General features: G+C 52.4%; 1 protein-coding gene and 1 long non-coding RNA gene across 16 annotated transcripts in view; both read left to right on the top strand.

Moving 5' to 3' along the window:
- The first annotated feature begins 1,451 nt into the window (after positions 1-1,451).
- LOC129736747 (uncharacterized) lies at positions 1,452-4,945 on the top strand. The gene is made up of 3 exons (XR_008733768.1): positions 1,452-1,556; positions 2,255-2,334; positions 3,423-4,945. It is a non-coding gene; the product is annotated as an uncharacterized LOC129736747 (long non-coding RNA).
- Positions 4,946-11,777: 6,832 nt separating this feature from the next.
- The window catches only part of PRRC2B (proline rich coiled-coil 2B), a 53,167-nt gene continuing 50,420 nt past the window's right edge, over positions 11,778-14,524 (top strand). For 10 of the 15 annotated variants that reach the window (XR_008733773.1, XR_008733772.1, XM_055719711.1 and 7 more), the window contains exon 1: positions 11,837-12,043. The gene's annotated coding sequence lies outside the window, so the exon portion shown is untranslated. Of the gene's footprint in view, positions 12,044-14,393; positions 14,459-14,524 lie in introns of those variants that run through there. The other 5 variants (XM_055719722.1, XM_055719723.1, XM_055719712.1 and 2 more) reach the window with 4 other exon arrangements.

The following is a 14,524-nucleotide window of genomic DNA, read 5'->3' on the forward strand; positions in this document are numbered from 1 at the left end:
ACAGATTAATGAGAATCAGCAAAACAGAGGAGCACATGGAGGGCTGCAGCGATGATGTCTTGGGGAGGGGGAGACAGGAGGGAGCTGGCAGGTCCAGAGGGCGGCTGAGCGGATTCAGAGTGCTTCCTGGCAGGATTTGCTCCAGTTATTGTTCCGCAGTCCCGATTCAGGACATTTCCTGAGCCAGTGTTGCTGTGATCTGTGGTCTTTTGTTCCTGGGTGATCACAAGAAGTCAGAAGGGGGATCTGCAAATTTGACTGGAAATGGCTGGGGGTTTTGTTTTTTTGCTTGTTTGTTTGTTTTTAGATTACATACATCATCTCTGCACCTGCAAACAAGGAAACAAACCACAGGCCGGAAGATAAAGTAACAAGCAGTCATCCAAAGGAAAGGCATGCTTTCACCAGGTTGTAAATGAACATCCCCTGGCCCCTATGTGGCTTGTTTCTCCTCTCCCATCCCAAAAAGCAAGGTGATACTTGGGTTATGAAAGGCTGGGGATTGTCAGAAACCCCTTCCCACTTTTGTTCCTCAGTGATAGGTGGGAGATCAGTGCTTGTTTTCAGGGACCCCATGTCAAACCCAGAGCAGCAGTGCCCTAGTTCTAGGTAGATAAGTTCCCTCTTGCAGACTCCTCAGCCCAGAAACATTCAAAATGTGCTGAAGGGGCAGCAGGGACACTAAACCAAACCCCTCCTTTGCAGCTCCTCAGGGCAGAGCAGAAAAGACGAGCAAGAGAGGGAAAGCAACAGGTTTCTGAGCACCTGCCTCTGCTTGTGACCTTCCCTGGGAGAGCACGACTGCCTCGACAGCTCTCCCCTCCACCTTACGGGAAGATGCCTCCCACCCTGGGAGGAAGGCACAGCTGGACTCCAACCATCAATCATGTCCCGCCGGGAAGGGCTTGTATGGGTTGTGGGATTCCTGGTGGGGTTGCTTTTTTTCAAAGCCTCCTGCAATAACAGCAACCGTTGCTCAGCTTCCTTTCCAGATAACCTTTTTCCTGCTGCCCAACATGCTTATCTGTTGCAGACAGACTGGCAGGATGAACCGGAAAGCTGATACCTTATCTCTCCCTCTCAAGGAGCTCATTTAAGTGCTGGAATGTGTTGCGATGGTAAATGATTGTTAAAATCCAAGTAAGATACATGGACCTAAGGACAGGTCCTGCTGGGAGGCAGCATCTAGTCAAAAGAGAGACTTGTGGGACTACAGCCTTTCCGGGGTCTCCCGGTTTTTATCTGCCAAAAGATGCATCGCTTAAAACATAAAGTATTTGTTTAAAATGAAAAAGTATAGACTGGGTTTCTGGCTAATCTGTAGGTTAATGCTGCAGGCTGCTCGCAGCTCTGCGAGGTTCACTGTGTCCCTTCGATATGGCTTTATCTGCGTCTCAGTTTACACATTGGAGGGACTATACTTCTGTGGGTCAGTCTTGCAAGGGGTGCAGCGAGGGTTAACAGTCAGCATGTGATATCGCATCGCACATATTCCTTGCTCACCCTTTAATCTGTACTGGTGTGGGAAGCAGTAAGATGCTAACACATCCATAAAGGTAAATAGGATTTGAGAGCTATCGGGCTAATTGAAATGAATGGGGCTCGGCTGCTCAGGCAGCCTTACACAACGAAGCGAGACCTCTCTGGGGACGCAGAAGTCGAGCAGAGAGCTTCAGCACTGCACTTATTTCAGCCACTGCAAGTGGCAGCTACAGCAACAGCAATTGCAAATGCCGGGGTTTGAAAGCTGTCATGACAGAGGGGCCAGGGGAAACCACCGTGGCTGGGGTGATGTCCATAACAGCTGCTGAGGAGGGGCAAGACAGGCTTATTTTGGTTCTGTCCTGGGTGGAAAAATAGATGGCGGTGCTGGGTGCCAGCCTGGAGCATGCTGCCAGCAAAAGCAGGGGTGCTCTCCCTCCCGATCGGCAACTGTCTCAGTGCACCCAGGGCACAGGGGAGCGGGGCCAAGCAAAACCACAGAGAAGCAACCCCATGCCAGTGGGTGTGTCTGGATCCCAGTGCACAGACCAGTGAGCAATGGGAGCTCACATTGCATGTGAGGTCCCTGCACCTCCCCTGCCCTGCCAGCACTGCCAAGGGCCTGGCTCAGTCTTGGGGATGGCTCTTGCTGCTCCAGCTGCTCTTGCACAGTAGTTGCTAGAGAAACTGCGTGTTGGCAATGCATGCTGCTACCACGGGCTGCTGCATCTGAAAGTTAATCTGTTCCACATCACCGACTACTTTTCCATAGCGATGCATAAGGAATTGCCATCCCAGAGCAGACCTCAGCATGTCTGTGTGACGATGCCCAGTGCTTCAATGGAAACACAGGTGACCCTGCGGCAGCCAGAATGGGACAATGTGCTTTCTGGGAGGTCTGCTCCAGTCCTGTGCTAGCTAGGAGCTGACCCATCCCCTGAGGCCTATCATCCCCTGTAAAACTCTTGAAATTAGACATTGCGATGTGCGTGTCTGCAGGATCCTTCCAAGTCTCTTTGCATCTTACAAGGACCTTGGCGATGTGATTTGATTATGCTGATGGGGAATGGGGCTGGTATAGCCACTATGCCCTGACACAGCTGTTCAGTGCTGTGTGTCTCTGCCCCAGCCCTCCTTGCTTACTTCCTTTAGGGCAGGTCTCGTGTTTTGGGGATGTTGCAGCTCCAGTCCTTGCCCTGCATCCCTGCTGGGTGCAGTGACCGTCAGCATGGGGCTGGGGTGCCCTGCAGAGAGAGCGAGGCCCGAAGGTGCCGAGCTCTGGCTGCAGCCCCCACCCAGCTTAGCAGTTGTCCCTGTCTGTAAAAAGTAGGAACGGGGGGGATCCATCTGAGCCTCTCGGCGTCTGTGTCTTGTGATCCTGAAACCCAAGAGCCCCCCCTGACTCAGCAGGTTATTAATAACCCCCTGGCAGCGCCTGCCAGCCCTGGCATTGCCTGTCTCTCCTCCACGGCAAGGCGAGATGAGACACACACCCTGGGCAAGGACACGGGCTCCTTCCCGCTGCCCCCCACACCCCATCCCCAGCCACAGGGCTGGACAGAGGTGGTGTGAGGCTTGTGGAGAGCTCTGGAGAGACCCTGAGGCCCCTACACCTCCTGCCAGCACAGGAGATGCTCCTGGTGCTGCTAAAATTAGCCTCATTGCACCCTCGTCCCAGGTCCTTTGTTTTCTTGCACCTAAAATCAGCCCTGGGCCAGGCTGAAGGGCAAGGGAGTTGGGCTTCATGGACTGTAACATCAGTACCGCCGCCTGCCCCTTCCCTGGGATGGGACATGCTGGGTGTCCCCAGGTTGCCGCAGACCGCAGTGACACCTGGCTCCCGCGTCCATTTGGACAGGGTGGGGTCTGCCAGCCACCAGGTTTCCTTCTGTCTCTGCTGAACCTCTGGTCACAGCCTTTGCCTGCACTCCTCTTCACAGGTTTGCAAGGGCACAACAGAGGAGCCACAGGTCCCCTGGAGACCCCGCTGCTATGCTTGGGACCGGGGCAGTAAAGAAGAGCACATTCAGCAAAACTGTGGTGACAATACCATCTGGGTTTGGGCTATTCCAGGGGGAGTGCAGAGGCTGCAAGCAGCCTTCTGGGGATCCCTGAGCACTGGGGGTCACTGCGAGCCCTGGGGCACACAAACCAGAGCTGCTCAGGTCTCCTCTTGCCTGAGGTGGGCTGCAACACACCCACATCTCTGACATGTTATTAAAAAACCAACACTGGCCCCAGAGGGCTCAGTGAAGCTGCTAGGTGATTCGGCATGAGCATGAGCCAGGCTGTGTTTACTAGGGCTGGTGCTCATTAGCCAGGTTCATTAGCACTCCCTGGGTAGGTTTTAAATAGCAAAGCGGGAGCTGCCCTCCAGGTCTGGGGCAGCCCTAGCTGCAGCTGGAGCACTTTTCCTTTTCCTTCCCTCCTGCTTTAGTTCTTCCTTCTCTCCTCACCGACTTCTGCAGGCTGCAACGTGTAGAGGTGGAGGCTTTGCTCCCGCTATCATAAATCCCCTGGCATTAGAAGTAGTGACCCAAGCTCCTCTGATCACCCCCAAGAAGGCTGTGTCTTCTGCAGGCTGCAACGTTTAGAGGTGGAGGCTTTGCTCCCGCTATCATAAATCCCCTGGCATTAGAAGTAGTGACCCAAGCTCCTCTGATCACCCCCAAGAAGGCTGTGTCTTCTGCAGCCCATGGGCAGAGCTGGAGCTCTTTGCTGAGCCCTGGGGAAGCTCCCAGAGCCTTGACAGCTCCATCCATGGTTTGTTACCTTCCCAGTCTTCCTCCTCTCTTGCTCTCCCGCCGAGGTCAGCATGCAGACTTGTCCCTGCTCTTGATGGGGACCAGAGTTTGGGAAGGGGACTGGAGCCAGGGAAGGGGACAGCACTAACCTCTGCACCTGTACTCTGGGCTGCCCCAGCACCTTGGCTCCGCTTGGTGTCCCGAGACAGGGCACCTGGCCTCCCTGCCATTGATGTGGCTGTTTCCCTCCTGCTGTGCCCCATCATGAGGCCATGTGGATGGAAAAGGGAACTTCGCTGCAGCGTGGATTCATTTCATCTCTCCCTATTGCTCTTTCACCTCCTTGTCCTTCCTCATTTCCCTCCCAGAGCTCTCCTCCTGTTTTCCCTTCCTCTCCGGCTTTCTCACCCCCATTTCCCATCGCCTCCTCTACACCCCTGTCCTCCCCCATCTCGGCCCTGCAGCGGGTGAAGGGCTTCAGCCCACAGCACGAGCACCCACTCGACGCCGCGGCCTCTCAGCACCAGCAGCGGGTGCAGGACCACCGCAACCGCAGATAAGCCGAGCAGGCTCTTTGCCCCCGGGGGAGAGATGCAGGGGACGGGGCTGGCTGCTGCCCGACCCCTGCCGGCGGGGTGCAGCCCCCCGGGGCCGCACGGTGCCTGGCAGCCCCGGGGCTGGGGCCGCAGCCCGCCCGCTGCCGCCTCCCAGCCTGGATTTGTCGCTCCCTCTAGTGGGGACGCGGGAAGATGTCGCCTCCGCCCGGGATCCCGGCCCCGGGAGGGCGGCCCGGAGCCCCAGCCCCTCGGACAGCGGCGCCCCGGGCCGCGGTGCACCCCATGCCCGTGTTACAGCCCTGGGGAGCGGGGCCCCTCGCCCCGCACGCCAGGGGAGCCCCCCCTGAAGCTGCACCCCGCGCCCGGTGGCTGCCCCGAGGGACGCGGCGCGGGCAGCCAAGGGTCTGCGGTGCCTGGACCCCCGGGGGCTGAGGCTGCGGTAGTGAGCGCCCACTGAAATATTGAGGAATTGTGTTAATAATTAAAGAAGAGACTGAACTCCAAAGGGACTTGGTGTGATCTCATGAGACAGAAGGGATAAATCCAGTCGTGAGAAAAAAATGCTCCCTCAAGCATAGCATTATTTTATAAATTCTCCAAGAAAAAGGGAATGCTGCAGCTCTGGAGATGTTCCAAACCACAGCCTTTGCTTGAGGGCTCTGGAAGTGAATCCTGCAGCCCCTGTTAATTGCAAGTTACATTTCTGTCTCTGCACATGAGCAGGATTCACAGGCTGGCTGGGCTGTGATCATCCTGTCGCAGATCAAAGTCAAGCTTGTCAGGGACAGCGAGAGTCTGCTTGCTTGCTCTCCCAAAATCACTACTTCTCATCAGCTTCATCGTTCCCTTTGGCAGGGTGAAGCAAGATACTTTTGAACTGTGAAACAACAGCTGTCTCGCAACACATGGAGTGGAGGGATCGAATGGGTGTGATTGGAGGCTGGAACCCTGAACCCAAACACGTCTGTGAGTTCACATTCCTGCCACATCTGTGGTCATTACAAGGGTTTCAAGGTAGCAAAAAAAATATTTATATGTTAGTTTAAACCTGGACTGTATATGCGGCATTGCAAAATCAATTACTTTTAAGTACCTTAAAACCCTTTCAATAAATTTGGGGAAAGTATGGATTTGCCTATCCTCTTTTCCATTTTGGGGAGGTTCCCCCCATCTTTGTCAATGCAGGTCTTGTGACTAACTCCAGCCTCAAATATTTGGCTGAGTTTGTCCCCAAAGTAGGCTGCTGTTTTCACGATGGGATGTACTAGAGTGAATGAAATGGTGTTTTCAAAGGAGAGTGGGGTTTGTTGCTAAAATATCCGGATCAGCTTTGCATGGGTTTGTCTCTAGTGTTGTTTGGGATAATTGCTGATCTTCAGATTTAGAGTGAAATAAGGCTGTTGTACCTACTATGATTTACTGTGGACCTACTATGATTTACTATGTACTTACTATGATGTACCTACCTATGATTTGCCTACTCCAGCGGTCTGCCTATGAATTGCTATGAAGTCAGACAGGCTGATCTAACATAGGCATGGGCTGCCTTTCTCAGAAATATTCCATGTGGTTTGAGATACAGCTTCTAGGACCCTATGTCATATAACTGGGTTCCCTTATTTGTCTTGATTTTTTTTTTTCTTAGGCCTTTGAAAAAGGGGGCTTTGACAGAGCAAACAAAGGTGCTAGCTACAAAAGCAGATGCTCCTAACGGTGTTTTTTCGTGTGTTCTGGGAGGCAGTATTGCATTGAAAAAATAGCTCTTCACCTGGAAAAACTTTAGTACTTGCCCCTCTGCCTCCCTGTTTTCTCCTCTTTTCTGAGTGTGCTGAAAACTCAGCATGTCACCAACAACCTCTGGAGTCTTTTGAAGAACACAAACTGTCACGTTATGAGAAAGATGCAAAGTGCTGCTTGAATTTTTCTTGAACCCCTTGCTATTTAGGCATCCAAGGCTGTATAAAGGCTTCCAAGTGGATGTAGTAAGAAAGAGCTTGGGCTTTAAAAGCTGCACTTATTAGCTTCTGAACAGCACAGCCAATGGAAAAATCACCAAGGCAGGATGAGCAGAAGCAGTGGTCTTGTTTTGCAGTTAAAAAAAGTTAAAACACAGGGGTTTTTTGCAGTTAAAACACAAGGAAAAACTAAAGTCATGGCTGATGAAGTGTCTCCAAAATACTTGCAGTATCAGACAACTGGTACTTGGTTCTCATTGCAAACAAAGCTGAGCGCTAAAGCCAGCTGAAAGCAATTCGCTTCTTATTGGAAGAATAGTTTCTTCCTTTTAATCAGCTCTGGTTTAAATTATTTCCTTTTCTAGTGCCTTAAATAGTCATTTTGGTTTGTCCTTCAGGCAGCCAGCATTCGCTCACGAAGAATGGTGTGGGTCTGCAGACTTTAAAAGGACAAACAATAATCTGGCAAACAGAAATACTTCAATGGCATCTCGTTTTTATACAGAGCCTGCAACTCCCATGGGCTGCAAAGGAATAAAGAAAAGAAATGGCTGCTATCTGACCCAGCAGCTACAAGGAGCAATAACTAACTACTTGAATCTGCTCTCATTTGGGAAATTGGGGGGCAGGGGAAAAAATAGCAAACAAGCCCGCAGCTGCGGGCACCCAGTCTCCTCTGCTGTACGAAGGAACTGGTGGCTTTGTCCTGCCTCGATGGTGAAACTTGGTGGACAGTGAGAATGGGACCATCTTAACTAAAGCCCTTTTTTCTTACACCTGCTTGTAAAGTAAATCTTTGTATATATATAATGATTCAGCAATCTCAAGGCCAGAGATGGATTCAATACCCTGTGAACTGGTCAGCTATTCAACAAATGCTGGGGGAAAAAAACTAAGAGACTCTACAAACTGTCTCTGAGAGCAGAGCTATCACAATTGCATTGCAAGACACCAGATACTTAAAGCAGATGCACAAAGGGGATCATGCCATGAGTTTGTGAGAGTGAGTGTAGTATTGCAGTCTTTGCTTTCCCAGATCACATTTAACCCAGTCTGGAGTAAAAGCCAAGACTCCCGGGTTTTCATCTTTTCCCATTCTTAGTATTTCATACTCCGTTTCAGCTTAGAAAGGTCAGAGGCTTCAGCTTCCCTCATCATAACCACCTCTTTATTTTTCTCAAAAACAAGTTTATGAAAACATCTCTATTGATATTAGATATCAATATAGATAAAATATATAATATATATAAATATTATAAACTAAAATAAAATAAGGGGGGTGGGAGTGAAATAAACCTTTTATATTTGAGACCCAATGTCCCTCTGTTCTATTAGAAGTCTAGCTTTCAAAGAATTTCTTTATATTTGGATAACACAACATCATACATGGGATTACAGAGAACTGCCAGGGCTACTCATGTCTTCTCTCCCACCTCATATGTGACAGCTCAACTCTACTGATGCTCTTACTGACTGGGTTTTGAGTTCGAAGGCCCTGTTCACTTAGTTGCAGGCTTGAATTTCTCTGTAGCTGTCTCAGATGAGCTAATGAAGTCAGTGCAGGCACGAGGCATTCTTGATTTAGACACAACTGAATCTGAAACTGATTTTCATGTTTCAGGGCACAAATCAGCTCCTACCTCATGGGATTAGAAAGCATATTCTCTCATGGACAGGTTACTCCATGACCACCTCATGTTTCTTCTGCAGCAGCTGATGCTGGCTGAGATAGATGGAAAACTAGGACTGTGGCCTGACCCAGCAAGGTAAATGTGTACTTTGTGTGGGCTGAATGGCTTCTGGATGGGGAACTGAGTAGGATCACTTTGTTTTTTCCAAAGGGATTGTGGAGTTTTGTGAACGGCTGTGAGGGCAGTAAGGCCCTGTCTCATGCTACAGGCTGCTGTTTACAGCTGAGCGAAGTGCTACCAAAATGGCACAGGAGCATTTAGCCTTCAGTTGGCTCTACTGTAAATCACCTTGCATGATGCAAGGTCAGGGATTTATAGATTCAGAGCAAATTTTTGTAGAAGCTGTAGAATATAATAGTAATTCTATTATTTCTAGCAAGCCTTAGACCACAAGATATTTCTGTAAATGCTAATTCTATACTAGAGCTGTAAGCCCTCTGCGATGGTTACTTTCTGTTTGACAGGATTCGTCATTAGTGGAAGGATGAAGCACATAGCAGGGTTCTCCTCTCACTTGTAATTAATCCTGGGAAGAGGAAACAGGACTCTTCCTGCTCCAAGTGAGTTTGACTCTCTTGTCCATAGGATAATTTGCTCTCTGAAACAGATCAAAAATCAGAGTGGGTGAGCAGTCCTTTCAGAATGGATCCTGCACAGAGTTGTGCATTGAACTTCATCCAGGTGAAGACTGTTCATCAGTCTCTGCCCAAATCTCTTCTCGCTGTCAACGCTCCTCCCTCACAGTGTTGTGGGTCTAATCCCACCGTCTCTCATCTTACACCAGTTGTTTTGGTTTATACACAGGCAGGCAAAAGATGGTGCAGGTCATTTGAAGAGCAGCACAGGAACTGATCACCTTTTGCCAAGGTCTGGTGGTGTCCCCATGTACCAGGCTGCAGTGGAGCCACGCTCTTCCCTTTGGTGGTGGGGACAGACTGTGTCCTTTCACTGTTGAGATCATGCCCAGTTTTGAACAGTGAGATGAAGAGAAGCCCAGCCCCACCACAGCCCTGAGCCATAACACTTGCAAAGCTCCATAAACTTGGCCTTGGCACACTGCTGGGAGCAGGTGGAAAAGCCATGAGTTTGTGGGGACTGCAGTGTACACACCTGGTAATGCATGTAGGCTTGGCCTTCATTTGTTTACTTTGGCCTTTTGATCTCCACGACAGGTTGCATTAGTTTTGTCTTTAATTGGCACATGTGTATTCCCTTGGCCTTGGGTTGTTGCCTTGGAGATGCACAAGAGACCTTGGAAGAACTGCTTATTACAGCAGCAGGTGTGCATAACGCTGACCTGGACAAGCCTGTGTGAGTCACCTGCTGATGGTGTGGGTTGTAGGTGGCTGCATGAGTCACTGAAATTGAGGGGATCCCACACTGCCTGATCAAAGCTGCCAAAGGGCAGCTTTAATGCCTTCGGGTGCTTGTTACTGTGCATCAACAGCGTGTGGGACAAGATGGTTCACTCTCGCCTTCCTGCTCAGCTGACGTGAGATGGCACGGTGCTGCGGAGTAGGGTGGCTGAATGTGAAAAGCAGCAGCCCGAATCAGAGGCACTCTTTGGAAATCTGACTGACCCGTAGTTTCTCTCATGGAGTACAGCGAGGTTTGTACGGGCAGGAAGCAAATTAGAAGAGCTATTTGTGTGTGTGTGCATGTGTGTACTTGACCGATGAGAAAAGAAAAACTAAATATGCCAGATTAATGCCCCAGCTGCCCAGTGAGTCGGTGTAAGTAGGAGTTTGCTAATGTCAGGAACGAGGGGGGGCTCCTCCATGCGAGAGGCTATAAGGAGGGACATGGAGGGCACGGGCGTGCTGGCTCTTAGACAGAAAAAACATGCAGGAAAGTTGAGATGAGACACCAAAGGGGCAGGAGTAGAGTGTAATACTTTGATATCCAGAAAAGGAGGGGATCTGACAACCAGATGATGGTTTTCAGCAGTGCTGGTGTGTCTCTTGGTAGCTCAGTGCCTGGCAACTTCGATAGCAGCACAGATCAACTGTAGGAACATCCCATATGGTCCAGAAAGCTGTTCGTGCATTTCCTCCCTCTGCATTACTCTTGATGACTGCTTGAGATCAGACACATCCCTCATGAGCCTCGATCCAGGTGCTGGGCCTTATGCTGTTCTTGTAACCTGGGGAGAGGTGGGGGCTGTTCCTCCTGAGGCACCAGGGAAATGTGCTGCAAAATCCCTGTAAAGCCACCTTCCCTTCAGGGCAAGGGCACGCAGGGTGACCGCACATGGCTGGTGACCCATGAGCAAGCTGAAGAGTGCATTTGCAGGAAGCCAGCTATTGCCCAGGTGCTTGTCCCACACATATATTATACACATACACACGTATATATTATGTGTATGTGTGCACGCCATTTTTGCAAACTGCTGCACAGTCCCTACGAGATAAATGCATGCATAGCTGCAGTCTGGCCTTTCATCACAAAATGCAAAATGTCACGCTGACAGACACTGGTGTGAGTCTGCAAGGGGACAGGGAAGGAGAATTAGAGGGAGACTGGCCTGGCCTCCAGTGTAAGGAGACCACATCTCCCAAGCTAGCAGAGATCCTCTGGGCAGAGGAACTGCACTTCACAGCAACTTCTACACCACCACCTGTGGTGCCAATTTCTTGCTGGGAATGTGGCTCTCATTTTCCCTGAAGCTCTTTTTGGGCCCGTTTTGCCCCGCGAGGTTACTTGCGTTTTATGGCTTGGTAGAGTTTTTTGGGACAGGAGCGACTGCCTTGCTCTACTGCATTCACTTCCATAATCGTTAACGAGAGAACAAATTAAAGGGTATTTCTGGACTGAAGTCCTTCCAAGGGGCAGCTCCTCCGGGCTGCCTTTGGACCCGCTGCCCGAGCCCATGGAGGGGCGCAGGGAGCCTTCACTGGTACCTCCTGGTCCCGCTGGTCACCCCACGGGCCCACCACACCACAGGGGGGCAAAATCCTGAGGGAAAAGCCCCTGGGAGGAGCCCCCCCTGCGCGGTGGCAGGAGCTGGGGAGGCTGCAGGAGGATGAACCCCGCAGCCGTGAGCTCGGCGTCTCCCTCAGCGCCGAGCGCGGCGCCTCTGGGCTGGCGGGAGCCGGGCTGCGCTGCCCGCCCAGCCCCGACGCCTGCGTGAGGGGCCGGCCACCCCGCCTCGGCGCTCTCGGGGAACATCCTCCCCCGGGGCTGGCCGGGCGCCTGCTGCGGCCCGTGGGGTGCGGGGAGAGAGGGGCTGGGGCTGGAGGCAGCCGCCATGGCCGCGGCTCTGCCTCTTGGCTCGGCATCCCCCTCCTCCCCGCTCCATCTTAGGCCGGCCCTGCGGCGCCGGCGGGGCCCTGCAGGCGGCGCTGTGCGGAGGGCGGCGGCGCGGCGCCCTCCCGCGCGGGATTGACAGGCCGGGCCGGGGGAGGAGGGGGAGGAGGAGGAGGAGGAGGGAGCGGCAGCGAGAACCCGTATCGCCCCGCAGCCCGCCGCCGCCGCCGCGCAATCCGCCGCCATCCGCCGCGCCCCGCGCCCATCGCCCCTCCGCACCCGGCTCCCCAGGCACTCCCGGCTCCCCGCCACCACCACAGGTGGGTATCGGGGGCCGGCGGCGGCGGCGGCCGCGGATATTTGGGGCGGTGAGTGGGGCCGGGGGGGAGGAGGAGGAAGGGGAGGGAGAGGGAAGGTGGGACGAGGCAGCCCTAAAATGGAGCCGGAGCCAGCGGCTGCCTGCGGCTGCAGCACCCCTCGGCCTCCCGGCTCGGCCCAGCGCGGGGGGAGGAGGCGGCGGCGCGGCCCAGGCGGGTCCCCCGGGCCGGGGGCCTGGCGGTGGGGGGCCGGAGGGGCCTGTGGGGGCGGGCCCCCCCTCCCTGGCTGCCGTAGCCGCCTGTGTTTATTGTGCGCCCCCCGCCCGCCGCGGGGATGGAGGCGCGGGGGGCCTGGCGGGGCCCGTCCCCGGTGAGGGCCGCGCCAAGGCCCGCGGGGGGCTGGCGGGGGCCGCCCGGGCCCGTTGTCCGGCCTCATGCCCGGGGGGGGCGGCGGGTGGGTGCCCCCGTGTGCGGCGGGGCTGGAGCCGCTCCCGCTCCCTGGCGGGGCGCAGCCCGGGCCGGGGGGCGCAGGGGGGAGCTCCCCGCCGCAAAGGCAGGTTGTTTTTCTTCAGCGTCTGGAGTGTGACACAAAGATATTTTTGTCGCGCCGTGTGTGTGTGGCTGAGGAAAACAAGGGGGGGGGGGCATCCAGAAGGCTCGGCCGGTTTGTTATTGTGCGGGAGCCTACAAAGGGGCTGCTGGGGCTGAACTGCGGCTTGGGGCTTGGGGCGGGGGGCGGCTGCGGGGGCGGGGGGGCGGGATGGAGTTGGTGTGCTTCGGTGCTGGGCCGGCTTGTTAGGTAGGTTGGAAAAGCTGGTTGTGTTTTGTTTGTGTGTTTTGGTGAGGAAGGAGTTTTTCATCTCTGTGGGAGCAGCTGCGCTGGCAGGCTGGGGAAGGGCTAATGCGGGTCCTGGGACACAGTGCTGGGCAGTTTCGCCGGGGGGGTGGGTGGTGTGGGGGTGTTGGGGGTGAACTAGGAGGGGGTTTTCGTTAAGGTGGTGACAAAAAGCCACTCGTCCCCCCCCTCCCCCGGTCAGAGCTGGCAAAAGGGGTTTGAATGAGCTAGGAGTCGTGGGGCTTGTTAGGAAACTTGGTTTGGTTTGGTTCCGTCTCCTGAACTTGCAAAGAATGAGAGATGGTTTTGAGTATCAACTCATCAAATATGTATATATTGATGTTATTGGCGTTTGGGGTGGTAACATATGATAAACGTTTAGGACTTTAGTAATTTTGTATCTTTCTAAGCACAGGTATCAAGTATAAGCATATTGCAGTGTCTGCATCATCTGCTGTAGTCTGCTGAGGAGGGGGTGGCATCCTGCCCCTTCCAGGGCTGAACCAGGACTGGTTTGTAGTGGAACTTCTGTTTGTGTTAAGCCTTGTCTTACAGATGTACCTGGGGCCCCCACTGGAACGGGCCCTTTCAGAAATAGCTGGTCCCTGTCTTAGGGAGCCCAAGTTTGGAGAATCGACTCCTCGTGAGTAGATTTCTCTGATGTAAACTGGCGAGGATGTTACTTTTGGACCTGCCTTTTCCACGTTCACTTGGCACTGGGGTTAGTTAAACCCAAGAGCCCTAAAATCTACTGCTGTTGGTCGTGGGCTGGAGAGTAAAGTCACCTGGAAGAGCTGAGGAGGCTGATAACCAGATTCTGGAAGTGGAATTCAAAGAGGGGGTAGAAAGTGGAGGTTTTGGGCTGACTTCTCTCTGTAGAGTTGGAATGGCTACCTGCATTTTTCACTCCGAATGACATATTGTAAGTGGGCCTGGGTTTTATCAGGAGCACATCTGGGGTCCCTGATATCTTCGTAGGTTCATCATGGGTGATGCTACTTCTTTCAGGACTGTGGCCTAAGGTTTTTCCCAGTTAGCAGAGTCTGGTTTTGCGGTATGATAAACAAGACCTCACCCATATGACCTCATTGAAGTGTTCTACTATTTTTCTCACAGGTAAAAAGTTCAGATTAAAAAATCAAGACAAATAGCAAATGCTGTTTGAGATTGCTGCTTTGTTTGTGTGTAGTTTTGTTGAACACGTGTTTCTCTAAGCCAGTATGAGTACATCTGCTGTTAGCAGTGTTTTGGGTTTGTGCTTAATTTGATATGTATTTTGAATAGAAGTTGGTTTCTTTTTTTTTTTTTTTTTGGTTGGTCTGGTCTGCTTTTTTGTGTGGCTTGAGTAGACTGGATTTTAGAACTCTTTCAGCAGTCTTCACTGATAAAAGATATTTCTACATGACTTGAGCGGATACCTTTCTTTTTTTAAAACAAAAGTAAACCACGAGTTTTATGTAGGTTTCCAAAGTTGTCATTCTGTAGTGCCTTGGTGCCTTGTTTTTTCTAAATTCAGAGAAAATTTTTTATTTGGTTTTACAGTGCATTTTTTTATGAACTGTGGGCTTTTTTTCCTGTGTGTGCATGAGAGCGTAAAAGTGAAATTTCGCCAACTGGCTGAAGCTGCAAAAGTAAGTAAATAGTCCACACAAATGCTGGAAAGGAGATGCAGGGTTTAAAAGTATTTTAATTTGACT

This window comes from Falco cherrug, chromosome 9 (genome assembly GCF_023634085.1).
Source record: "Falco cherrug isolate bFalChe1 chromosome 9, bFalChe1.pri, whole genome shotgun sequence".
In the NCBI taxonomy this organism is placed as follows: Eukaryota; Metazoa; Chordata; class Aves; order Falconiformes; family Falconidae; genus Falco; species Falco cherrug.